Consider the following 26726-nt stretch of genomic DNA (forward strand, 5'->3'; position numbering starts at 1 on the left):
CTAGTTAAAGATCGAAGTGTAATTTTTCTTTTCTCTCCCAGTTGCCTGAAAGTAACATGTCTTAGTCTTGAATGTATATAAAGCCTTTGGTTTATTTTTGTATATGTTGCAAACCTCAATAAAAATTTTCTTTAAAAAAAAATAATATTATCTTTTGAATCTGCTGAAAACAATATATGATATGTGTGGGTTATACACTGAAAAGGGCCTATAGTAGGGCTTAAATGTAAGAAGCACCTAAACGCCACAAGGCTCCGCTCAGGGATGGAAATAGTTCAGCAGATAAGGAGTTAAAGAGTGAAAAAATCATTGTTAAAGTTTTAGGGGTAGATTTATCAAGCAGCGGATGCTGCAAACTTAAGTTAAGAAACAGAGGTTGTAAGACTGCTGCTCTTTAACTAATCCGCCACATCTAAAATGCTTGTGCAGTGTATGCTGCGTATGCTGTCAGCATTTAGCGGTGTCAGGTGGACATGGTTAGCTATAGTTGATCATGTCCGTCCAACATTTGTTAAATCTACCCCTTAGTGTCCATAAAGGAGAGAACACCACCATGTTTTAACCTAGGTTTCCTTCTCTGTTGGGGTCAATTAGGAACAGTTATAAATGAGTGTGTAAGCAATTTACCATGATTCTGAAAGGCTGAATTTGTTTTACTCCTTCTGGGGACCTTATTTTTCATGGTGAATTGTCCATCATGTCTTTTTGAGCCCCATTTCAATCTATAATCATTTTTATGGAAGCTTTGGAAAGTTTTGGTTAAATTTTCTAAGTGGTTCAAAACAATTAGAAGCGCTGGTGTTTGAATAAATCACTTCAAATAAAAGGAAAATCTATGTCTTGACATGATATAACAGGCAGATCTATTGTAAAATAACAGCTGTACACTCCACCTTTGCTTCTATGGTACATTATTTTCTAAGAAGCAGTGACTCAGGATGATTCCTGGTAAGCTACCCACTATTCATGTAAAATCTTAATTAATTGCAAAAATAAATGTCCATCAATCTGAAGATACAATGCAACATTAGATAAACAATTAGCAGTCACAGAACATTGTCTGCCATCACCGCACAGATTGATAAGAGGAAGATGCTCTGTTGAAGCTACTGCGTAATGTTTGCCAATTTCCCTTGCAGTTGATTCCATACACCATTTATGTTTATCATAGTAATGTTTTTATTTGCAATTGAGACAGGAGAACATAATCATCTAGACCTTCCCAGTATTTCCAAGCGGAGATCTCCAGGGGCAGTGGTCTTTAGTGTCATTTCAAACGTGGTTTTTTTTTTTTAGTATTTGGAAACTGCTGTTTATAGGACCATATATTGACAATGATTTTTATGTGTCTTTAAAACCTACATCCAATGTTATCAATACTAATAATAATAAGGATATGTGAACATGTTAGATGTTAATAGATAGGAGCACACACATTAACTATATTACAGTATATGGAATGTAGTGCAATTTCCTGCAATGTAACTTCGGCTTAATGGACATACATTTCTGCAATTATATGACATCTTACATGACAAGTGGGTGGCTTACTAGGAATCATTGTGACTCACTGCATTTTAGTTACTATGTGCTAACAGAAAGACCAATGTATAACAGGAACAAAAAGTAGCCATACTGCTGATTTCTTTCTTCTTTTTTTTTTAAAGATAATATATGATACCTATTGTTGTACAATGTAGGTGGCCATAATTTGTACGTGGGTGTAGTACAACTTACCCAACATTATGTACTGAATATAATTTCAACTTAAACCAACGAATTTAGCTTTCCTCCAAGTTAGAATGTGTATATTTATTCAAGCATTTTTAAAGGTATATCAAATCCAAACATTTTCTATTGTTATTCAGTGTACAGAGCATCACATTTTAAAAATGTTTCCAATTTACTTCTATTATCAAATTTGCTCTTTGTTGACAAGATATCTAGTTAGGTGTCTGGAGCATTGCATGGCAGGAAAGAGTGCTGCCATCTAGTGCTCTTAAAAATGGATAATGTTATTGAAAAACTGTTGCTATATAGTGCTCCAGAGTTTTTTTTTTTTAAAAAGATACCAAGAGAACATATACAATTTTATATTAGAAGTAAATTAGAAAGTTTTTTTAAAATTGCATGCTCTATCTAAATCATGAAAGAAAAAGTTTGGGTATCATGCCCCTTTAATGCCCCTTTTAAAAAAAAAAAAAAAAAAAAATTGTTTGAAAGAATATCACCTAGATTTAGAGTTCTGCGTAAGCCTTAAAAAGCAGCGTTAAGGGGTCCTAACGCTGCTTTTTAATGCCCGCTGGTATTTAGAGTTTGGCAGGTACAGGTGTACTGCTCACTTTTTTTCCGCGACTCGAGGCTACCGCAAATCCCCTTACGTCAATTGCATATCCTATCTTTTTAATGGGATTTGTCTAACGCTGGTATTACGAGTCTTGGAGAAAGTGAGCGGTACAGCCTCTACCACCAAGACTCCTACCGCATAAAAAAGTCAGTAGTTAAGAGTTTTATGGGCTTACTCCGAAACATATAGCTCTTAACTACAGTGCTACAAAGTACACTAACACCCATAAACTACCTATGAACCCCTAAACCGAGGCCCCCCACATCGCAAACCCTTTAATAAAATTATTTAACCCCTAATCAGCCCACCGGACACCGCTGCCACCTACATTATACCTATGAACCCCTAATCTGCTGTCCCTAACATCGCCAACACCTATATTATATTTATTAACCCCTAATCTGCCCCCCCCCCCAACGTCGCCGCAACCTAACTACACTTATTAACCCCTAATCTGCCGACCGGACATTGCCGCCACTTTAATAAATGTATTAACCCCTAAACCGCCGCACTCCCGCCTCGCAAACACTATAATAAATTTTATTAACCCCTAATCTGCCCTCCCTAACATCGCCGCCACCTACCTACAATTATTAACCCAAAATCTCCCGCACCCAACATCGCCGCTACTATAATAAAGTTACTAACCCCTAAACCTAAGTCTAACCCTAACCCTAACACCCCCCTAAGTTAAATATAATTTAAATAAAACGAAATAAATTTACTATAATTAAATAAATTATTCCTATTTAAAAATAAATACTTACCTATAAAATAAACCCTAATATAGCTACAATATAACTAATAGTTACATTGTAGCTATTTTAGGATTTATATTTATTTTACAGGCAACTTTGTATTTATTTTAACCAGGTACAATAGCTATTAAATAGTTATTAACTATTTAATAGCTACCTAGTTAAAATAATTACAAAATTACCTGTAAAATAAATCCTAACCTAAGTTACAAATACACCTAACACTACACTATCAATAAATTAATTAAATAAATTACCTACAATTATCTAAAATAAAATACAATTAAATAAACTAAACTATAATACAAAAACAAACAAGCACTAAATTACAAAAAATAAAAAAAATTACAAGAATTTTAATCTAATTACACCTAATCTAAGCCCCCTAATAAAATAAAAAAGCCCCCCAAAATAATAAAATGCCCTACCCTAAATTAAATTACAAAGTAATCAGCTCTTTTACCAGCCCTTAAAAGGGCTTTTTGCGGGGCATTGCCCCAAAGTAATCAGCTCTTTTACCTGTAAAATAAAATACAATCCCCCCCAACATTACAACCCACCACCCACACACCCCTACTCTAAAACCCACCCGATCCCCCCTTAAAAAAAACTAACACTACCCCCCTGAAGATCACCCTACCTTGAGCCGTCTTCAGCCAGCCGGCCACCGATGGGACAAAAGAGGACATCCGGACTGGCAGAAGTCTTCATCCTATCCGGGCAGAAGAGGACATCCAGACCGGCAGACATCTTCATCCAGGCGGTATCTTCTATCTACAGGTAAAAGAGGTTTAGGGGTTAATAACTTTATTATAGTAGCGGTGACGTTGAGAGCGGGAGATTAGGGGTTAATAATTGTAGGTAGGTGGCAGCGATGTTAGGAAGGGCAGATTAGGGGTTAATAAAATGTATTATATTGTTTGGGAGGTGGGATTGCGGCGGTTTAGGGGTTAATACATTTATTATAGTGGCGGCGATGTCCGGTCGGCAGATTAGGGGTTAATAAGTGTAGGTAAGTGGCGGCGACGTTGGGGGGGGGGACAGATTAGGGGTTAATAAATATAATATAGGTGTCGGCGATGTTAGGGACAGCAGATTAGGGGTACATAGGGATAATGTAGGTGGCGGTGGTGTCCGGTCGGCAGATTAGGGGTTAATAATATAATGTAGGTGTCAGCGATAGCGGGGGCGGCAGATTAGGGGTTAATAAGTGTAAGGTTAGGGGTGTTTAGACTCGGGGTACATGTTAGGTTGTTAGGTGCAGACATAGGAAGTGTTTTCCCATAGGAAACAATGGGGCTGCGTTAGGAGCTGAACGCTGCTTTTTTGCAGGTGTTAGTTTTTTTTTTCAGCCAGCTCAGCCCCATTGTTTCCTATGGGAAAATTGTGCATGAGCACGTTTTTCCAGCTTACCACTACCGTAAGCAACGCTGGTATTGAGGGTTGAAGTGGAGCTAAATTTGGCTCAACGCTCACTTTTCTGAGGCTAACGCAGCCATTCAGAAAACTCGTAATACCAGCGTTGTTTAAAGGGTGCGCTGGAAAAAAAAGGCTCGTTAGCAACGCAGGTCTTTACCGACAAAACTCCAAATCTAGGCGTTAATTTCTCAAACAAAAAATGTATTATTTGCACTAATTAGTAAACTATGCAATCATACTGTAATAACATCATTCTCAATATTTGATATTACCACCTTTTGTCTTATGGACAGCTTTAACTGTATCTGGCATTGATTGTGCAAGTGTGCACAGAATGTTACAATACACATTGTTCCATCAATATTTTAAAAAATCCCAGAGAGTGTCTAGAGGTATTACGGTGCGTTTTGCCTTTTCTCTTTATAAATATTCCCAAAGACAGGGGTTCATAAAGCCTGTTAGGGCAAAACGCGTCAGGGGGGTTTGGAGCGCATGGGAGCTCTTTTAAACTAATAGAAAATATAGTTATTGTGTTGGGTTTCATTATATTACCTATAACACAAACGCAACTGAATAATTTAGAGCAACTGAGTTACTCACTGACACTTACAGTGACTAGTATCTAACCGTTAAAATAATGCAGATTATTTTGAAACAAAGTAACTATGCAGCTAGCTGCCAGTGTTCTGACTTTACTTGCCAAAATAATATATAGAGTGTGTGCACTACTAACTCTATCAAGATCAAGCATTAGTACAACCATTGTACTTAACTTCTTCCATATACAATTATTTGAAACGCAACTTTTTTTAAATAATTTTTTATTTCCGTTTTGCTATAGAGCAGCATAAAGACAGCAGTTGATAGCTGTGAATGTAATCTAATACCTCCCAATATCTGAACTATAGACGCATAATGGTTACTAACTAACCGGCATAATAAAATGTACAAATTGCAAACAGTGAGGAAATTAGTACTTTCAATACAACTGCTAATCAATGTACACAATATACGGACAAACGGTTTTATTTAGAGCTAAGCAAAGGCACCCAAAAGTGCTTAGCTTGGACGTTTGTTGCACAAACATTCAGCTGTACAATAACTTAGTATAGATTGGCATGTTATTAAGCAGTAAAGAAACTGCAGTTTAAAGCTGAGTGAGATTCACCATCAATAGTAATATTAGTGGAATACCAACCATAGTCAAGATCTATGGAGGAGGGGTTAAATTACTAGATATTAACTTTTATATCAGCGGATGTCAATCCGCTTTCATTTGTTTAACAATAACATCCTACACCTCACATTAACCCTAACCTATTGACCATATTCCAACATATAATTGATGAATGAGATTATGGTGATGAAACACTGCACACTATTGGATATTTTGTACTGTTTGCACTCCTTGTCCATTCAGGATAATATATTTCATTAGAGGCCATACCAAGTAATAACATTTTAGGTTGCGTATTACTTAATACTGTCACAGTTGTCTCTAGAGATTATTAACCCATTGATGGTTATTCTTGTGGTAACTAGCTTACAGCTCAAAGATTATACAGATATTATCACACAAGAACCATTATATACATATTTACTATATTTTATATTCAATTTTTTAAATAATAAATAAAAGTTATGTTTTAACAGTAAACATTCTGCCTATGTCAGTCAAGGCAAAGATTGCTACATATTGCATTCTTTTTGTGTTTTTTTTTTCTTTTCCACACCTTGTATAGAGGTTGAGTTCTGGTGACCATTCTAAAAAATCCATGCAAATTAGCAAAATATTATAAAACAGGGACGTCTCCCCACTGTGGGCAAGATTACAAGTTGTGCGGCAAAACAGTTGCGAAAACACAGCGCACTTTATGACTTTTTCGCATTTGGGGACGCGTAGTTATTACAAGTTGCAAAATAACTTATGTTGCGTGCGTGTTAAGTCGCTTAATCCAAACAGCCAAATTGCGTGTGCGTTCACGTTTTCCCTATACAAGTCAATGGAGAAGACAAATAGAAAAAAAAACACACAAAAACCCTAATATGTTGCGCAAAACCCTTGACGTATTCTCCTCGAAAAGTGTACATGAAAATGCGAATATTACACATATTGCGAAAAAAGTTGTAATGGAATATGTTCTATTTATTTATAAATAAATATTTATCTATGTATGTGTTGATTTTTAGTCTGATATATCTATTTATAGTTTTCACGCCACACCACTCTAGCCATTGCTAGGGACGCTGCGCCTCCTTCCCTGCTCGTTGTCAGGGGCTGTGTCGGCTCCTGTTGCGTACGGCACTGATGTCATTGCGGCACACGCTCCTCTCTCTGATGCAGGTTGGAATCCCCTGTGGCGCGAATCCTGCGCCTATGTAAGTTGCTCTCTATAATCTATCACTGCCCAAGTATAGGTGTTACTTTGTGTGCTCCTGGGTGGAATAGATTACTGTATTCTGGATTGCTATATTTTGTTAACGAACTCTGCCTGTCTGACTACTCTGCTTGCTTAACCCCTAAAGTACTGGATTTCATCACTGTTTATGAACTCTGCTTGTCTGACTACTCTACTTGTTTAACCCCTAAAGTATTGGATTGCCATACTGTTGCTGAACATTGCCTGTCTGACCACTCTACCTGTTTATCCCTTGAACCTTTGGACTGCCTTGTTGTTGCCAAACCCTGCCTGCCTGACCATTCTAGTGGTTTACCTTTGGACTGCCTTACTGTTGCTAAACTCTGCCTGTCTAACCAGAAGTGGTCTGCATGAACTCATCAAAGATTAACTCACTTATTGTGATGTTCCATCTTCCTTGGATGACTTTATAACACTTTGCATCAGTCTAGACTCTTGCTTCCAGGAGAGACAAGCCGAGAGAGACAGAACTCAGAGAATCCTTCCCTCCCATCCTTCTATTCGTCCGGTCTCTGCAGTATCCTCTACCCCTTCAACATCTCCAGCTACCCCAGTAGAGGAACCCATGGATCTTTCCTCCTTCAAACCCACAGAGTTTGACAGACAGAGAAGGAGATTGAGACTATGCTTTTATTGTAGCTCTAACTCCCATCAACTACGGAATTGTGACATTTGCCCAGGAAAAGCCTATGCTTAGAGTATGACTCTGGGGTACTTCTAAGCATGATCACTACTAAATCCCCTCACGCCTCTCGTATTCTGGTACCTGTTACCCTTACCTTCCTTCAGAACTTCCACACTCAAGCTTCATTGATTCCGGGGCAGCTGGAAACTTTCTGGATCACTGTTTTATGATTGAAGCTGGGCTGCTTCTTCTGCAGAAAAGACATTGTCTCAAAATAACTACTCTGGATGGTACCCCCCTTGGTTCAGGGTTGATCCATTTTGAGTCTGCACCCCTAACCTTGACTGTGGGAGTCCTTCATACCAAACAGCTGCAGTTCAAGGTCATTCAACCTTGGTCTACCTTGGCTTCATATACACAATCCACAGTTCGACTGGGCTGAAGGACAACTGGCCTCCTGGGGTACCTCCTGTTTCCACACCTGCCTTGCTTAAGTCACTCCTCCGCTCCACATTCCCATAACCACTCTTCAGACTCCTTCAAGCCTTCCCTCATTATATGCAGACTTCTCAGATGTTTTTGAAAAGAAAGCAGCCGATGTGCTACCACACCACTGTCCTTATTACTGCAAAATTGACCTCTTTCCCGGAGCCCCACTTCCTAAGGGAAGGACCTATCCGCTCTCCAAGTCCATGGAGGAGTACATCCAAGAGAACCTAGCTAAAGGTTTCATTCGCCCTTCCTCCTCTCCTGCTGGGGCAGGTTTCTTTTTCATCAGTAAGAAGGATGGTGGGCTCAGACCCTGTATCGACTACAGGGCCATGAACAACATAACTATCAAAAATCGCTATCCCATTTCTTTGATCACTGAACTGTATGATTGACTCCAGAATGCTTGCTTCTTCAACAAGCTGGACTTACGTGGGGCATACAATCTGATTCGTATCTTCCCAGGCCATGAATGGAAGACCGCCTTCAACACAAGATCAGGGCATTACGAATACCTTGTAATGCCCTTTGGGCTGTGTAACACCCCTGCAGTCTTCCGGACATTTGTCAACTATGTCTTCCGTGACCTCCTTAATCGCACTGTCATTGTCTTCGACTCTGGAGGAGCATCATAAACACATGAGAGAGGTACTACTATGTCTCAGATATAATTCTCTGGTAGTCAAACTGGAAAAATATGAGTTTGATCAGGTTCAGATCCAATTCCTTGGTTATGTCATCTCGAAGGAGGGTTTTGCCATGGATCCTGCTAAACTCACCGCGGTTTTAGAATGGCCTCAACCTACTTCATTAAAGGAATTACAGAGATTCTTGGGGTTCTCCAATTATTACCGCAAGTTTATAAAGAACTTTTCTCAAACAGTTGCTCCACTCACTGAATTGATAAAATGGAACAAAGACTGTAAACACTGGCCTCCTGAAGCCATAAATGTCATCTCTCATCTAAAAAAGGCCTTCTGTTCTACTCCTGTGCTCCGCCATCCTGATCCTGACCAACAGTTCACTTTAGAGGTTGATGCCTCCGAGATAGTGGCCGGAGCAGTTCTTACCCAAAGGGATCATTTAACCTCCAAATGGCACCCTGTAGCCTTTTTCTCTAAACGCTTTACTCCTGCAGAGAGGAATCATGACGTGGGTAATCATGAACTCTTAGCCATTAAGATGGCATTGACCGAATGGCGTCATTGGTTAGAGGGCACCGCCAATCCCATTCAGATTCTCACTGACCATAAGAATCTGACTTACCTAGAGACTGCTCATCGACTCAATCCTCGACAAGCCAGATGGGCCTTGTTCTTTTCCCGTTTTAACTTGGTGGTCTCTTATCTTCCTGGGACCAAAAACAAGAAGGCTGATGCCCTTTCCCGTCAGTTTCCTCACTCTAGTGATTCTTCTGAAGCTCCTATTGAACACATCATACCTCCCTCCTGTGTGGTTGCTCAACTGAATACCACCCTTCTTCAAAGACTGCAATGTGCTCAGTCTAGAAAACCACCTGAAGCCCCCGTGGCTTCCGATATCCTTTTTGTACCTCTGAACCTACACACTCCTGTGCTATCCTGGGCTCATTATAGTAAACTTTCAGGACATCTGGGTTTGACAAGGACTTTTAAGCTGCTTTCCCAACATGTTTGGTGGCCATCTATGAAGTCTGATTCTCATGATTATGTGAAACCCTGCATGACCTGTGCTGCCAACAAAACTCCCCGATCCTTACCTCCTGGCTTGCTCCAACCATTGTCCATTTCCAAACAACCATGGACACACATAACAATGGACTTCATTGTGGACCTCCCTCCTTCTGACCTTCATACAGTTATCTGGGTTGTGGTGGATCGGTTTTCCAGACTGGCTCATTTTGTACCCTTAAAGAAACTGCCATCTGCCCAAAAATTATCGTCTCTTTTTCTGTTACATGTGGTACGACTTCATGGCATTTCTGTGAATATTGTTTCGGACAGAGGTCCACAATTCCTCTCTACCTTTTGGAGAGCCTTTTGTAAGTTGATTGGAACCACTGTTTCCTTGTCTTCTGGCTACCATCCTCAGACCAATGGACTTACTGAGAGAGTAAACCAGGATCTCGAGGCCTACCTTAGAGCCTTTGTCAATTCCCTCCATACCAACTTGTCTGATTTGTTACCGCTAGCTGAGCTGGCAAGAAACACTCATTGGCACTCTTCTCTACAATGTTCTCCATTTCAAGCCTCAACCTTGTGTCTTCCCTCTTTCTGCTCAGTCCACTGGGGTCTCTGCTGCAGACCAACACGTTACTGAACTCACCACACATTGGCAATGTTTTCGCTCTCAGCTATGTTCAGCTGTCTCTAGATACAAGAAGTTTGCTTATCATCATAGAGCTTCTGTACGTACCTTCTTGGTATGTGAACGTGTTTGGTTCTCTACTTGTCACAGTACTGTCTCTTTAAGGAGTGGATCCTGCTTTAGCCTCATTTTCGTTTTTTCTACCTTTATAAGCAATGAAGCCTATAGCTTCATTGCTTGGTATTAACTGGTTACACCTGTTATACTCAGCCTCACTCTTACTTGTGACACACCAGAACAAGTTTCAGTTGTTGCTACTTGCTGCTGCTTGTTAGTGTATCTTGTGCCTCTCCGAATTTACCCTCTGCTCAGTAGCTGTTACGCTGCATCGTACCTCTGAAGCCTGGCAAGACTCCAACAGCTGTTGCATCGGAACTTCCTCTGACGTCAAGGGCGGCCGCTCCAACTTTCACTTTGCCTCCACGCTGACGCAGAGTTTGTTCAGCTTGCAGTACCGGATCGCTCAGCTCAATTACTTCAGTCAGCACACTTCCAACAAACGTTGCTTACTCCACTGTATTCCAGCACACCGGGACCTTAACTATAACTGACAATTGGTGAGCTAAAAGATCTTTATTAACGTTCTATTATTTGCTTGCTTGTTTAGACACATGTTTCTGCCATACTTTCATAGCTTGATTAATGAGACCAGAGAGACAAAGGCTAACACTAAGCATATCCTATATCCTATACTTTGTCTCATAAAATTAAACTCCTTTTTATCATTGCCATTGTTTCTCAGATAAATAATGGTTGTGAAATAAAGGAACAAACAGCATTTTTTCATATTAAGTTTTATTCAAGCATATTATGTGAAAAAGATACTTGTACATATTGTAATTCCAGAATAAATATTTGGGTTATTACAGAAATACCAAGCCTAAAGAAAAAGACCATAGTGATGGATCCTATGGAACTCTCAAATTATGTTGCAACATTAGATCAAAAAGTAGATCAGTTAAATGTTGGTCTAAGGGAGTTGCAGGTTGAGAACCAGACACTTAGAAAAATCATACAAGATAGTTTAAAACCCATACAACCCCAAACAGAAACTATTAATGAACCACCTGTAAGTCCTCCAGAAATTTTTTCTGGAGACCGAAAACTTTTTAGGCAGTTTTTGAATTCGTGTATACTCTTTATCACTTTGAAGCCCAAAACTTTTAGTACTGACAAAATGAAGGTATTAACTGTCATTTCATACCTAAGAGGAGAGCCTAGGGCATGGGCGGATAGCTTATTTGAACGGAATGACCCTATACTGAACTCCATTGATGAATTTTTTAAAGCTCTTTCCTCTCTATATGAGGATCCACACAAACAGCTAACAGCTGATAATAAATTAAGGTCTCTCAGACAGCAAAAAAGGGCAGTGGAGGATTACATTTCGGAGTTTAAAATTTGGCAGCAAGATTCCGGTTGGAATCAGATTTCCCTTAGAAATCAATTCAGGATAGGCCTCTCAGAGGCAATTAAAGATGAGTTTGCAAGAATAGATCTGCCAGAAGATCTTGAGCAATTAATGCAGCTCTCAATTAAGATTGACCACAGGCTCAGGGAAAGAAAGTTAGAAAAATCTACTTATGACTCACATACAAAATTGACAGAAAATAGACTAACATCACACACACAACGTTCATCCTATGGACATCGGAGTAATTCGAGGACCCCTGTCTCCAGAAGAAAAATTAAGACGTAGGACAAATCATCTATGTCTCTATTGTGGCTCTAAAGATCATGAGGTTACAGCTTGCCCTTCCCTCAAGAAACAAAAAAAGGGTAAGCCTGAACTTCCTAATTCTGCAATTTTGTCTTTAACCACAGAAATGACTAACTGCTTACTTCCTGTCTCCTTACAGTGGGATCACCGACTCTTCCACTCTAAAGCAGTCATAGATTCTGGAGCTTTTTCCTGTTACATTGACACAAATTATGTAAAATTGAATAAAATTCCCCTTATTGCAAAAAACAAACCTGTAATGGTGCGTCTTATTGATGGTAAACAGTTAGAAACAGGACCAATAACACATCAAACCATTCCTATCCTGGTAACCACTCACACATCCCACAGGGAATACATTACATTTGATGTGATACAATCTCCTATTTTCCATATAGTGTTAGGGTTACAATGGTTACAAACACATCAACCCACAATTAACTGGTTAACTAGTACATTTGATTTCAGCTCAGAATATTGCAAGACAACATGCAATCCACAGATACCTATATTAGCACTTACTGAGTCAAATCTCCCTTTAGAGTATGATGATCTAAAACAGGTTTTCAGTAAAACAGAGGCAGAAATTCTGCCCCCTCATCGTCCATATGACTGTCCTATAGACTTAATCCCAGGATCTGACATTCCATACGGACACATATTTCCACTTTCAGAACCAGAACTACAGAATTTAAAAACTTATATTAACGAAAACTTAAGAAAAGGGTTCATAAGACCCTCAACCTCTCCGGCTGGAGCAGGCATATTTTTTGTCAGAAATAAAGACCAAACATTACGGCCAATAGTAGATTACAGGGAATTAAACAAAAGAACACTCAAAGACAGATACCCATTACCCTTGATCCCTGAACTTATTGAAAGGCTAAAAGGCGCAACCATCTTTACAAAACTTGATCTGAGAGGAGCCTATAACCTCATCCGAATAAGACCAGGAGATGAGTGGCTAACCGCATTAAGAACAAGGTATGGACTGTATGAATATACAGTCATGCCTTTTGGGCTCTGTAATGCCCCAGCCACATTTCAGCGATTTATAAATGATATTTTCAGGGATTTATTAGACACATCCATGGTAATATATCTAGATGACATTCTCATATATTCATCTAATTATCAGGACCACGTTAAACATGTCCGTGCAGTTTTACACAGATTGAAAGCACACAGTCTTTATGCTAAGCTTGAAAAATGTATATTTCATACACAAAATATTACATTCCTGGGATATAATATAACACCAAGTGGCATATCAATGGAACCTAACAAAATTCAAGTTATCCTTGATTGGCCCACACCAAGGAACAAACGTGACATTCAAAAGTTCCTTGGGTTTTCAAATTTCTACCGCAAATTCATTAAAAACTTTGCTGGTATAACAAAACCCCTAACAAATGTCACCAAATCAGACAGACCTTTCAATTGGACACCTGAGACTGAACAAGTCTTTCAGTTCCTAAAGACAAGTTTTACTACAGCACCAATTCTTAAGTATCCAGATCCCAATCTCCAGTATATACTGGAGGTTGATGCTTCTCACTATGCAATTGGTGCTATCCTATCTCAAAGAAATTCACCACAAGAACGGATGCATCCAATAGCTTACTACTCACGCGTTTTAACTACTTCTGAACTAAATTATCATGTCGGTGAGAAGGAGTTACTGGCAATGAAAGCAGCATTAGAGCACTGGAGGCACCTCCTTGAGGGTACAAAAATTCCTATCCAGATCTATACTGATCATAGGAATTTACAATACCTAAAAACCCATAAAACTCTCACCTCTAGACAAGTTAGATGGAGTCTGTTCTTCACTAGGTTTTCTTATATCATTACATATAGACGTGCATCTAAAAATTCTAAAGCAGACATCTTATCAAGATTACCTGAGAAACCCACTAACTTAAAGTATCATGGCACTGTAATTCCTGATAACTGTATACAGAATAATCTTGGACTCCTTTTCAAACAAGATGGGAACCTTCAACAGGAACAACTCCTGGATAGCACTTTTCCAAAGGAAAAGCTTGAAAAATGTAATGATGGATTATTTTATTACTCCAATAGACTATACGTACCACCATCTTGGAGAAATTCCCTACTAAAAAGCCTGCATGATAGCAAACTCAGTGGACACCCTGGAATTCATAGAACCATAGAATTGATTAAAAGATCATACTGGTGGCCAAAGATGCAAGAGGACATAAGAACTTACATACAATGTTGTGAGACTTGCACTACCTCCAAAATAGACAAACAAAAACCAATCGGTTATCTACTCTCTCTACCCGCTCCAGACAAACCGTGGACTCACATAGCCACTGATTTTATTGTTGAATTACCAAACTCAGATGGAAATAAAACGATTATGGTGGTAGTAGACCTATTCACCAAGATGTCTCATTTTATTCCTTTCCAACATCTTTAGAATCTGCTAACCTACTAATCCAACATGTTGTAAAATTACATGGAATACCCCAATCCATAACAACAGACAGGGGAACGCAATTTACATCTCGGTTATGGAAGGAATTATGTAATGCATTACAAATCGAAAGACTCTTAAGTACTGCCTATCACCCCCACACTAATGGGCAATGTGAGAGAACCAATCAATGGTTAGAAGAGTATTTAAGGTGCTATGTAACACAACATCAGGATAATTGGACTTCTCTACTCCCTCTGGCAGAATTCGCTCACAACAACTCCTACCATACCTCTATGCAAACTACTCCTTTTTTTGCAAACTATGGTTTTCACCCCACATTCCATCTCAACACTCAAATAGACAGTGCCTGTCCAGTTGTGACAGATACTACTAACACAATTGCTGAAACATTCTCTATTCTATCGGACAACATAAGGTCTGCTCAGAAGAGACAACAGAATTATTATAACCTACGACGAAGACCATCACCTAACTACTCACCTGGAGACTTAGTATGGTTATCCACTAAACATTTACGTTTAACAACTCCTACTAGGAAATTGAACAAATTCTTCATTGGACCGTTTCCCATTATTAAAATTAAAATTATTAATAGCAATGCAGTTACCCTTGATTTGCCTTCCCACTATAAAATTCATCCAACTTTTCATGTAAGCTTATTAAAACCTTATAATGCCCTGAGAGGGGCCACTTTGCCTTCTGCTCATCAACCACCACTTGTACCAGAAACAGAATTTGAAATTCAAACGATTCTTGATTCAAGAATCGTTTTGGGAAAATTGCAATATTTGATTCGTTGGAAGGGATATTCCTCGGAGGATGATTCTTGGGAACCTTCTGCCAACCTGTCAGCTCCTCGGTTGGTTTCCCTTTTTCATAGACGGCATCCGGATCGTCCGAGACCTTGAACCACGGAGTGGTTCATTTTGGGGGGGCCCTCTGTCACAGTACTGTCTCTTTAAGGAGTGGATCCTGCTTTATCCTCATTTTCGTTTTTTCTACCTTTATAAGCAATGAAGCCTATAGCTTCATTGCTTGGTATTAACTGGTTACACCTGTTATACTCAGCCTCACTGTTACTTGTGACACACCAGAACAAGTTTCAGTTGTTGCTACTTGCTGCTGCTTGTTAGTGTATCTTGTGCCTCTCCGAATTTACCCTCTGCTCAGTAGCTGTTATGCTACATCGTACCTCTGAAGCCTGGCAAGACTCCAACAGCTGTTGCATCGGAACTTCCTCTGACGTCAAGGGCGGCCGCTCCAACTTTCACTTTGCCTCCACGCTGACGCCGAGTTTGTTCAGCTTGCAGTACCGGATCGCTCAGCTCAATTACTTCAGTCAGCACACTTCCAACAAACGTTGCTTACTCCACTGTATTCCAGCACACCGGGACCTTAACTATAACTGACAATTGGTGAGCTAAAAGATCTTTATTAACGTTCTATTATTTGCTTGCTTGTTTAGACACATGTTTCTGCCATACTTTCATAGCTTGATTAATGAGACCAGAGAGACAAAGGCTAACACTAAGCATATGTTATCCTATACTCTGTCTCATAAAATTAAACTCCTTTTTATCATTGCCATTGTTTCTCAGATAAATAATGGTTGTGAAATAAAGGAACAAACACCATTTTTTCATATTAAGTTTTATTCAAGCATATTATGTGAAAAAGATACTTGTACATATTGTAATTCCAGAATAAATATTTGGGTTATTACACTACTCAACATATTCATCTACGTCAACCCAGTCATAAATTAGGGCCTAGGTTTATCGGTCCTTACAAAGTCCTGAAAAGACTGTGTCCTGTTGCCTACAAGGAGGCCTTGCCCAAAACCCTATGCATACATCCAGTCTTCCATATCTCACTATTCAAGCCTTACATCAAGAATAGATATACCAGGCTCAGAGCTCTTCCTCCTCTGCTCTTGCTCCATGGTGACCCTGAATAGGAGGTTGCTAAAAATGTGGACCCCAGATACAGGTGCATACAACTGCAGTATCTTGTACATTGGATGGGTTACTCTGTGACTGATGGTTTCTGGGTTCCTGCCCGTGATGTGTATGCTCCATCTTTTGTCTCCAGATTCCATGCTGCTCATCCTTTAAAGGCAACTCTGGTTCCCTGAGGGAACCCTTGAGAGGGGGGCTATGTCACGCCAAGCTGCTCTAGCTGTTGCTAGGGACGCAGCGCCTCTCGTTGTCAGGGGCTGTGTTGGTCCTGTTGCCTGTGGCGCAAATCCTGCGCCTATGGAAGTTGCTCTCTAGTAATCTATCACTGCCCAAGTATAGGTGTTACTTTGTGTGCTCCTGGGTGTGATAGATGACTGTATTCTGGATTGCAATATTTTGTTAATGAACTCTGCCTGTCTGACTACTCTGCTTGCTTAACCCCTAAAGTACTGGATTGCATAACTGTTTATGAACTCTGCCTGTCTGACTACTCTGCTTGCTTAACTCCTAAATTACTGGATTGCATCACTGTTAATGAACTCTGCCTGTCTAACTACTCTGCTTGCTTAACCCCTAAAGTACTGGATTGCCATACTGTTGCTGAACATTGCCTGTCTGACCCCTCTACCTGTTTATACCTTGAACCTTTGGACTGTCTTACTGTGCCAAACCCTGCCTGCCTGACCATTCTAGTGGTTTACTTTTGGACTGCCTTAATGTTTCCAAACTCTGCCTGCCTGACCATACTAATGGTTTACCCTTGAACTGCCTTACCACTCGTTTCTCTACCTGTTGCCATCAAAGGCTATCCAATTTGTCTTCAGTCCTTCAAGTAGTCTACCCTTGAACTACCTAACCTCTGATTCCCTGCCTGTTGCTGCCAAAGGCTATCCTGTTTGTCTTCAGTCCTTCAAGTGGTCTACCCTTGAACTACCTAACCGCTGATTCCCTGCCTGTTACCGCTAAAGATTATCCTGCCTATAATGAGTACCGCTTACCTCATCTTGCGAACTTTCTCTGCTCTTGGATATTCCCTATCATTCCGGCTTGACGCCGGGATAAGAAGATTACTGGCCAAGTTCAGTCCGTTAGTGGGATATCCCACAAGCAATACAATAGGGAGATATGTATATGAATATATATGTCTATATATCTTGAGATCTATATGCAAATATCTTTTTAAAAATCCCTCTGAGATATTGTTTAATGTGCATAAGATTGTAATGTAAAATATTTTCATTATCTCCATAGTTAAACATATCTCTATACATATAAATGCATGTTTCTCTATGTATGTGTATGTATGTCAATGTAAAATCCCTTTGTCTGCTTTTTTTTTTTCAAACACCCAAGATCTTGTATCTTTTAGCCCGTATAACTTTTGTTCGCAATATTGATTCCATTAATCAAAATTCAAAATGTGTTTGTAACCTTTAAATAGAGACTTATGGAAGGAATAACTACACAAAAGTATCTCTTTTGGATTAGGTGAACCAGTATACCCAAATAGTGGGGAAATGTCCACCTTTTGTAAAATCTTTATAATATCATTATAAAGATTGAGGATTTAAATTGAAGATAGCTTTTAGATTGTGGTTTTATTTTACATATGAAGTTGAAACTATAAAGGTTTATAAGACCGAATATACCAATATATATATATATATATATATATATATATAAAAGAAGAAGTCCTGACTTACTGACTCATCAATGCCCAGCTCAAACCGTTTAACCTTAGAATGTGAAATTTGGTAGGTACGTTGTTTTTATGACGTAGGAACCCACTAAGGAAGGATTTTTGGAAATTACGTACCTAACGGGGTAAAGTTTTTTATGAGGATACCTATATCTCCAAAACCCGAAGATGATATAGATGTGTGAAAATTGGTATTTAAATTCTCCTTTAAAAAATAAAGAATCACATGCTTTACCATTTCCCGAAAATCCACTTAAAGGGTGAGAAAATGGGGGGGGGGGTGATTTATGAGGATACCTATATCTCAAAAACCGAAGATGTTACAGACATAAAAATTGGTATTTACATTCTCCTTTAAAAATAAAGAAACACATGTTTTACCATTTCACGAAAATCCACTTATAGGGGGTGAAAATGGGGGGGAGGGGTTGATTTATGAGGATACCTATATCTCAACAACCGAGATGTTACAGATGTGAAAATTCGTATTTAGATTCTCCTTTAAAAAGAAAGAAACATGAGTTTTACCGGTTCCCAAAAATCCATTTAAGGGATTGAAAAAGGGGGGGGTGATTTATGAGGATACCTATATCTTAAAAAACAAAGATGTTACAGACGTGAAAATTGGTATTTACATTCTTCTTTAAAAATAATGAAACACGGGGGCGGAGCTAGCCTTTGAGGAGAACGGACGTCTATTAACAGAGCTCCTGCTACTTTAACTACTTATAACGTTTAAAACCTACTATTTTGTCTTTTTTAATTTCTTGTTTTGTGTGCACCTCTTTGGGCATCTCGCCCTGAATTGATTCCAGTGCCCTAATCATCTGAGGGGAGCGATAACAGTACCCTACCTTGCAGCTAAGAAGCAGCTGGGACCTCCATGAGACCGGGGCCCGGCCCCACTAACGGCAGCTGCATTGATCGCTGGCGGCTTGGCAGCTTCCCCGCCTGAGGTCATCTTCTCTCAGCCGCATCGATCCCACTAACTACAACACCACTGCCCGGAGGGTCGGGGCTCCGCTCCGGATCAGCGGCGTGACACATTGAGTGAGCCAGTGCTGGAGCGACAGCCCAAGACAACTGATCGAGGCGAGCTGCAGCCTCCTGAGAACTTGCTGCTGTACCGGAGGGCTTGGGGACACTTTTAACAGGTGCTTGTGGAGACCTGGGCAGATAACAGGGAAGACTTGGCACATACAGGGCTGCCGACAGTTTGGCGCGAAACCTCCGCCATCTTGCGGCCCTCACCTGGGAAGCACCCTAGACCCTGAGGTGTAGTGAGAAGAGACGGCTTTGGAGCGCTGCTCGCGCAAATAGGTGAGAAACCAACCTTTCAGCTCACATTACACTTACCGCATTTTTTCTTACAAAAAGAACAGTAAAGGAGCCTTATTAACGCTTGCTAAATTACTGAGAGACATTGCTTGTATCATGCCGGTCTGAGAGTTCACGGACGGATAACCTATACTCACTAATCTAGGAGACACTCTTATCATACTTACAAGATAATCTGCAGCTACCTGGCATACTCGATAAATATCCATCCATACACAAGCACACCTCACCCTGCCTAAAAGACTGTAAAAAGAGCCATACACACTGGATCCTACCATAGAAGTTTTTCAGGCCTTTTAACAACATTCAGCGGGGCGGATAGGCCCTTTACTAAACAGACAAGCCTTACCCAGCAGCTTGAATTGCTCTTGGCACAGAAGCTTCCCTGCTAATACACACTATACCTAAAGCCAGGGTACTGAAGATAATCAGGAACGCAGACACTCTAACATTACATAGAGTGTCAAACCCCTTGCTTTGCTCAGAAGGGCTTTATCTGGAAAAAAGATTTCTGAACCTGACTAGATACTGCACACCCATGTTTTGAGGTGCAGGCCTTGTGAGGCCGGGGCTTGAGTTTATTATTTATAAGAAAATATCTGAAGACATAGTATGTAAAACGTTTTCCTTTTTTGTGTACTGAGGGACTCTTGCTATATCTGATACGTTTCTGCAGCTGTCACATTCTTGGGCCTTCAATTTCCCTAACATGCCACTGGGCTCTAGAAGAAAAACAGCCAATCTTTCTGAATATAAGAAGTCAGTGGCGGATCACTGCACAAAAGCATATAGCCAATAGCCCTGAAATGACAGAGTCAAGTGGCGAGGGTAGCAATCTATCAGGCGCTATGGCTGCAGATATAGTATCCACTCTCACCCAGAGAATAAACTCTCTTCAGGAGACTCTCACAGCAGCCATTAAGGGCTCTGCGGCGGATCTCAGGAAAGATATTGGGACAATTAGTGAACGGATTGATGTGCTGGAAAGAAAGCAAGAAGATTTAACGGTGGAACAAGAAAATTTATCCCACCACTCACGAGTTTTGGTAGACATGATAGACACTATAGAAACAAAAATGGCAGATATGGAAGACCGCTCACGCAGGAATAAACTGAGATTTAGAGGCATTTCAGAAGATGTCTCCCCTGCAGAACTGGGCAAGTTCCTCACTGAGTTTTGTGAAATCCTGCACACCCCGGCCTTCCCTAATGAAACTCTGGTTGACAGGGTCCATCGCCTTCCCAGAGGAAGGAATGTTCCGGCAGACAAACCTAGGGACGTAATTGCCAGATTCCATTACTTTACGTATAAAGAGCAGATCCTCAGGGCCATGTTCCAACGCCCAGCACTACCCAAGAGATTTGAATCTGTACAAATATTTCCAGACCTGTCTCAACATACAGTACAAAAAAGGGGTACTTTCAGAGAAGTTACCAAATCATTGAGACAAGCTGGTATAAAATACAGATGGGGCTACCCTACCAAGCTGCTGATCCAGAAAGATGGACGCCTATACACTGCTGATACACCGGACAAAGGAATCCTACTACTTAAAGGATGGTCCACGCAGGGCAATCATGACGAAGAGACTAGGCCCTCTCCTCCATTGAACACAAAGCAGAGCAGTTCATCCTCTTCACTTCTGAGACCCACTGCCTTTGAATGGAGACCACTCACCCAAAGACCCGCTGCCCCTAAAAGAAGGAACTCAATTCCTAACCAGCTGTTACCGACGGGAGCAGAGAACCCCTCTGATGATGAAGACTGATAAGTATAATTTCTTTTCTCTATTATGACTTGTGATTATTGCTATGTTACATTGGGGGAGACCATGCCCCTCTGTTCTTGGGGTGGTTCCTGTTCATGTCACGCATAAGTTGGAGAACTGTAGTTTTACAAGGAGGGCCTACACGCTCTTCCCTCTTTTCTCATACACGGATACAATATCCTCCTGCTCATTTTGATAAGCAACCACATGGCCATACAACTCCCATAGACTTTAATGTGGCCTAGAACTCAAATTTGACCTAGGACTCTAAACGTCCTTCCAGCATACTGACTTTTACTGATTGCCCCCAACTTCCTAGCTGTCAAAGGCTATATAACACACTTGGGAGCACGCTTGAAGGTCTGGGATCCCATGAGAACGGTTGTTGGACAACCCACTATTATGCAAGATGGGTGCACATTACGAGACTTTGGCTAGCCCTTTAACAGTGATGTTTAATGATTAAACCTAATATGTTTCTTGTTTAGCCAGGATATTCATGTATTAATAAGGATGTATTACTTTATACGTAATTGAGACAATGAGGGTTGAGATTTGGATTACACCACATTTGGTCATCTTCTTGTGGAGACCGGCCCGCTTTGTCTCACCCTTGTACCATTAGGTAGTCCGAACGTTTGGTAGCATGTTATGGTAGCTAAGAGTTTATAATTAATCTATCAATATGTAATGTACTCAATCCTAACATATGTTATGCCTACTCAGGCGATCAGACCCACAACCTCTTTTAGAATAACCAGAATGTTAACATTTGGTAGGTTGTAATAGATATGTGCTATCGTTTAAATCATTAGTACACTATGCACCTACCCATTTCGATACTCTGTTTTAACACTTAAAAGAGTTTTATGTGTTGCTTTGCCAAGTTATTTGTTGCCGCTATAAAGCCCTTGATTTGTGTGCGGTGGAGGCTGCGCTAGATATTTGCCCGGTCAATATAACCTGACCCACTTACAAGAGGACGCATGTCCACCTTGTCCTTTTACCGCGCACAACTCCAACTGGCAATATTGTCATTGTATGTCCGATTTCAGACTTATGCAAAGATAACCTAGAGGGTAAGATTTATCTACAACATTGACACATGATGCAAACTGCTAATAATGAATATGGTGAGATAACTATGAGCATATAATCAGTCTACTAATGCACCACAAACCCAATTTCAACTCCTGTTGGGGTTTCATATGTGGCTAAGCTCATACCCTTCCTCTGTATAGCTTATGCTGTCCTTGCGTGAAATATTACTAGAGGAGCAATGTCTACCCGTGACATTGGTCCTTACTTAATGAAACCATAATGCCAACATTTGACATGTTATAATAGATATGAGTCATTGAATGTTATGTCAACGTAGTATACACTTATCTAGTTTTACGTTAAGGTTTACTTCTTAAATAAGTTTTGTGTATTATTCTGATAAAGTTGTTTGTGGCTGATGTGATACCCTTGGTTTGTGTGGGGCGGAGGAGGTGCTATATACTGGTCCTGCCATTATATTTTGGCCCATCCCCAAGGGGATATACGCCCATTCTGCCCTCTGGCCGCACACGACTCTAAGCGGTAATATTGTCATTATATATATAATCTTAGGCTTGCTTAAATGAATCTAGACAATAAGATTTGTCTCCAGTGTTGACATTTGATATGTTTCAGTAGTTATGAGCCTACAGTTGATACCTTAATATAATATAAGACTTCCCGGAACTAACATAATCCCCTTCAGGACACTTAAAATGAGACCCAGCGCAAGCTACTTAATACATGCCCTCCAGAATCCGTATGATATATTCTACCTGCTGGCTAGTCACCAGAGTGAGGGAATCTTATTGCCCCCCCTGAATGTTGCGACACCCGACGCAGGCGTGATATACATCCACCCCCTAGTGCGACATTAATTCCCCCCAAACCTAGGCCTGCCCCGGCCTCATTATCTCTGTTTTAGATACTAACTTTTATAGATCTCATAACATTACTCTTCACCCCCCCCCCCCCCTTAAGGGTAAACCCGAAGCTTACTGGAAGTAAGCAAGAGAACATAGATTCATTCGAAACTACAAATTTATTCACACATTATACTATTCCACCCCTCTCTGGTAGAGGGGCGGATAATAGAGTTATAACTATTTTGGTGTTGCCTCTCTGGTCCTCTGTACAGGATCACTAATTTTCCTCTGCTCCCAACCCTTCCTTCTCATACCTTTATCTATCTCTATCCCTTTCCCCTCTTCCTTCCCCCCCCCCCCTCCCTTTTTTTTTTTTTTTTTTGCTTCTGATATGGCTTCTGATATTAAGTTCGTCTCTCTAAACACGAAGGGCCTAAACTCACCCTCTAAAAGAAGTCTTTTACAATCCTTTCTGACTAAACTTAAATGTGATGTGTCTTTCCTCCAGGAGACACACTGGGCATCCAATAAAATCCCGAATTTTAACTCTAGACAATACCCGGTGGTCCTTAGTTCGACTTTTCAAGATAAAAGTAGAGGAGTCTCGATATGCATTAGCAAAATGGTAGATTTTCAACAGTTACATGTTGAAACAGACCCGGAAGGTAGATTTTTACTACTAGTCTGTAGACTGAACTCGCACTTATTCACTCTCGTGAACATATATGCCCCCAATCAGGGCCAGATCAAATTTCTACGTAGGATACTATCCTTTATAGATGGTCTGCGACAGGGCACGCTGGTGTTAGGTGGGGACTTTAACCTAATCTGGGACCCAGAGCTTGATAAGCGGCTCCCAAATGGTAAAGTGACAGACCAATATTCGATGTCCACAGCTCCTAAATTCCAAAACCTCATATTTCAATCTTCTCTCTATGATGTGTGGAGGGCTTGTCACCCGGATACTAAGGACTACACATATTTTTCACCCCCACACCGCTCATACTCGCGATTGTATTTTTTTTTTGTGGACTCCTGGACGCTGAATAAGGTCACCAGCTCCTCCATACGTAGCTGCCCTTGGTCAGACCACGACGCTGTGGTGATGTCAATAACTATGGATGGATCCGCTTTGAGCAGACCCTCCTGGAGACTTCCTAAGTTTCTATGGGAGGACGCGTCTTTCATCCCTGAACTACTCGAAAAGATAGAAGAATTCTTGGAAACAAATGGCCCTCATGACACCTCCCACCAAATCAGATGGGCAGCCTTAAAAGCATTTGTCCGAGGATTCTGTATTGCTAAAGCTACAAGCATCAAAAAGCATTGGGGTGCCCCTTTGGGGAAATTGACCTGCGAATTGCGCACCAAGGAAAAACAGAATAAAATATCCCCTACTGCTAGTCTGTCCACTGACATTCTTGGTCTGAAAAAACAAATTAAGCACCTGGAACTAGAAAGAATACAGCGGGCTCTGGCCAAGTTTAAGATGGTTATGTATTCGAAAAGTAACAAGGCGGGCACTCTGTTGGCAAACAAGTTAAAACAGAGGACAGCTATCTCCAGAATACCCTATATTAACCATAACGGGCAGAAGTTTTATGCACCGGATGATATAGGAAAGGCCTTTGCAGATTTCTATGAATGGCTTTATAATATTGAGGCCTCTGAAACACCTGTTAAAGCCACACCCTCTGAAATATCCCTATTTCTAGAAAACCTACAATTACCCACATTGTCGGATGAGGACAAAGACAAATTAATTGAGCCATTTAACGAGCTAGAAATAGGTCTGGGGATTAAGCAATTGAAGAACGGAAAAGCACCGGGCCCAGATGGGTTTCCAGGGCAATTTTACAAAAAGACGCAAACACTGCTAAAACCAATACTTGGCCAAATGTACAATGAAATTGGCAAAGGGGAGGAGATACTTTCAGAATTCCTTGAAGCGACTATTGTCACTATACCCAAGCCAGGTAAAGATCCCTCTTATTGCTGTAATTTTCACCCTATCTCGCTGATAAATGTAGATATAAAGCTTTATTCTAAGCTCATAGCAGATAGATTGGCATCTTTACTTCCATCTCTGATAGCAACTGATCAGGTGGGTTTTGTTAGGGGACGTCAGGGCCCTGACAATACTAGGCGCCTGATCTCGGTTTTCGCGGAGGCAAGGCGTTCAGGAACTCCCCTCCTGGCCCTGTCCTTAGATGCCGAAAAGGCGTTCGACAGGGTCAGGTGGGAATATATGTGGAAAACTATGGAGGCTTTTGGTTTCCCACTCCAGGCTGTTCATATGATTAAGGCCCTATACTCTGGCCCAAGTGCCAGGGTGAGGGGCACAGGCTTCTGTTCCCCGGCATTTGCCATCTCAAATGGCACTAGACAGGGGTGCCCGTTGTCGCCCCTGCTCTTCGCCTTGGTTATGGAACCGCTGGCAGAATTGATTCGGTCTACACCAACTATCGAAGGATTACCAATGGGTCCTGCTCAGGAGAAAATCCTGTTATACGCCGACGACGTGACTCTCCTTCTTACTAATCCTAAGTCGTCAGTTCCGGCTGTTTTTGCTACATTAGACGGCTTTAGTGCTCTAAGCTATTACAAAGTGAATAAGACCAAAACTGAGGCTTATGGGATTAATCTTACTGATGCACAATTTTTGCAGTTGAAGGACAACCATGACTTTCACTGGTCCGCAGATGCTATTAAACATCTGGGGGTCTATCTGAGTGCGGACGTAGATAAAACCATATTGTTAAATTTTAATGCGCTGATTAAAGAATTAAAGAACCTGACGAATAGATGGGACTTTAAGGAGCTCTCTTGGTTGGGTCGGGTGGCCACTGTAAAGATGTCCTTACTCCCAAAGGCGCTATATCTCTTTCGATGCATCCCCTTGAATATCCCCCACGGCATCCTACAGCAGATACACCAGATCTTTAGTAGATACGTTTGGGCACATGGTCCCCCGCGGATTAGTCATAAAATCATGCAGAGGGAGTATGCAAGAGGCGGAGTTGCCTTCCCCAGCATATACCTTTACTATGAGGCTACGAGACTCTCGCACATCACGGCCTGGGGTCCTGCAGCCGAGAGGCCAGGATGGTTCAGATTGGAGGAACTCCAATTACCAGAGGGATTGGACCTCTCCAGTCTCTTATGGGTTCTTAGTTATAAACAACTGGTGAACATACTTACCAACCCTGTTGTACAACATAACATCAAGATATGGCATACACTCAGACATCACTCACAGATTGCCCCACACCCCTCGCCAATCCATCAACTGCGAGGTTTGATGTGGGACTGCCCAGATGTCCACGTTGAGTACTGGATTCAACATGACCTCGACACTGTGGAACAATTATTCTCCAATGGCAGACTACTGACAGTCCCTCAAGTCCTTGATTCCCTGAGAGGACCACCTCTCTGGTTTCACTTTGAATGCTCTAGAATACTCA

Source organism: Bombina bombina, chromosome 1, assembly GCF_027579735.1.
Source record: "Bombina bombina isolate aBomBom1 chromosome 1, aBomBom1.pri, whole genome shotgun sequence".
Taxonomy (NCBI): domain Eukaryota; kingdom Metazoa; phylum Chordata; class Amphibia; order Anura; family Bombinatoridae; genus Bombina; species Bombina bombina.